This window comes from Ailuropoda melanoleuca, chromosome 5 (assembly GCF_002007445.2).
Source record: "Ailuropoda melanoleuca isolate Jingjing chromosome 5, ASM200744v2, whole genome shotgun sequence".
In the NCBI taxonomy this organism is placed as follows: Eukaryota; Metazoa; Chordata; class Mammalia; order Carnivora; family Ursidae; genus Ailuropoda; species Ailuropoda melanoleuca.
The window spans coordinates 127,609,295-127,611,727 of NC_048222.1; the positions used below are offsets into that span (position 1 = coordinate 127,609,295).

Below are 2,433 nucleotides of genomic sequence, written 5' to 3' on the forward strand. Positions count from 1 at the left end.
CCCCCCGCCCCGAAAGAGAAATCAATTCTTATTTCCAATCCATGCAAGTGATGAGCAGATGGCCATGATGACCAAAACAAACCAGGGCACAAATCAAGTCGGCTGCATTTGATTTTCGGACCTTCCCCTCAGCAAAGCTCTATGACTGATCTATTGCAAAATTATCATTAGGTTTGCTCTGGTGATTCTGAAGTTTATTCAAAGGGAAATCAGGATAAAGTAGAATGGACTTTCTTTCACAAACAATACACTGACGCTCCACTGAGAATTTAGGAAGTGGGGTCAGACAGGAAGACTCACCTTGTTTTGAGCCGAGTAGGATTTTATTTACAGCGCTCTGAATTTGTTCATTGGCAGCAGACTAACAGGGAAAGGGAGAAAGATACAAGATAATATTTCTTCTCCTTCTTTCTTTTTAAAAAATATGGAGCACTTCATGAATTTGCCTGTTGTCCTTGCACAGGGTCATGCTAAACTCTGTATTTTTCCAATTTTAATAAATGTGCTGCCAAAGGGAGCACAAGATAATTTTTCAATATTTGTCTCTGCATGGATAATCATAAGCTAAGCCTCATAACTGTTTTTCCTAGACTGGTACCATACATTCCCTGAATTGTCTTAGACTGGTCCCCACTGGAAAATGGTTCAAAGCTCTTAGGGTTTTTTGTTTTGTTTTGTTTTAATTTTTATTTTAGAGAGAGATCCAGGGGAGGGGCAGAGGGAGAGGGGAAGAACCTCAAGCAGAATCCCCTCTGAGCAGGGAGCCCAAAGTGGGGCACCATCTCACAACCCTGAGATCATGACCTGAGCCAAAGCCAAGAGTTGGACTCTAAACTGACTGAGCCACCCAGGAGCCCCCAAAGCCCTTAGGTTTTAACGCTTAAGTAAAGGCATGTCAAGCCCGGGACTCCGTCATCCTCTAGTCATCCCCTTGAAAAGAGAATCCCATGCTGAGTTAGTTAATGAGTAAGTCTCTGCTTTAATTACAAAGAAACCACAAGCAAGGCTTTCCATCCTCTGCTTCCCACTCTATAAGAATACCACTCATCATGAAATGAATATTAGACAGAAAAAACTCAAACTTCTAGTCTCTTCCCTACCAAACTAGCTAAAAGACCTTCTTTTTATCCTTCTTTTAAACTTTTAACCTCGGTTTACATTTTAATAAAATAATGGTGCGCCTCAAAGTCTGCTTTTCAACAATTCGGTGATTCTATAGCACTGGGACAAAGGAGTTGAGAACATCTGAGACTATGCTGTACGTCGTTAGCTACGTTTGGAATGTTGACAAGCCTCCTAATCGAGCTTTATTTTGATGCTATGCCAGTACATCTCCTGGGTCTACTACCATGAGAGATGCATTCTTGTTAGGGGCATGAAGTGGTGATGGAATCAAGTAAAAAGCACTCAATTTTTCTGACTTATATGTGCAAAAAACCTAATTACTAATTTAATATAGAATTTATTTGTCCAGTCCTGTAAAGCATCTCCAGAGTTCTTACTAAATTATCTATATATACTATGAAATTACAGGAATTAATCAAAGCCTAGGAGTAACAATCAAATATTTGCCAGAATATAAGAGGAATTTCTACCCATGATAAGCTTGATAGAACTAGAGTGAACAATAATTATACGGCCCCCTGAGATGGAAATGGCAATACATTCAAAAAGAAGAGATTAAAAAGAAGTTAAGAGAGATTAAATAAGAGAATGAGGTGAGAAGAGATCACAAAGAAACAAAAAAAATGCAATATTCAAAATGAGAAAGGATAGCCTCTTCTATAAATAGTGGTGGGAAAACTGAACACATGCAGAATGAAATGGGACTTCTATCATACATCACACACAAAAGTCAACTCAAAATATATTAAAGACTTGAACATATGACCGAAAACCGTCAAACTTCTAGAAGGAAATGTAAGGGGTGAGTTCCGTGACATCAGTTTTGGCAGTGATTTTTAGATATGACACCAAAAGCAAAGACAACAAAAGCAAAAATAAATAAATGGTACTACATCAAACTTAAAAGCTTTTATAGAAAAAAGGAAATCATCAACAAAATGAACAGGCAGCCTATGGAATAGGAGAAAACATGTGCAAATCATATATCTGATAAAGGGTTCATATCCAAAATATATAAAGAACTCATACAACTCAATGGCAAAATAAATAAATAAATAAACCAACTGATTTAAAAAATGAGAGGACCTGAATAGACATTTTTCTTTTTTCTTTTTTTTATAATAATATTTTTTATTATATTATGTTAGTCACCATACAGTACATCCCTGGTTTTTGATGTAAAGTTCAATGATTCATTAGTTGTGTATAATGCCCAATGCACCATGCAATACGTGCCCTCCTTACTACCCATCACCAGTCTATCCCCTTCCCCCACCCCCTCCCCTCTGAAGCCCTCAGTTTGTTTCT

General features: G+C 37.6%; 1 non-coding gene across 1 annotated transcript; it reads right to left on the reverse strand.

The window, feature by feature from the left end:
* Positions 1-418: 418 nt before the first annotated feature.
* LOC117802482 lies at positions 419-521 on the reverse strand. Its single transcript, XR_004625864.1, has one exon. It is a non-coding gene; the product is annotated as a U6 spliceosomal RNA (small nuclear RNA).
* Positions 522-2,433: the final 1,912 nt, after the last annotated feature.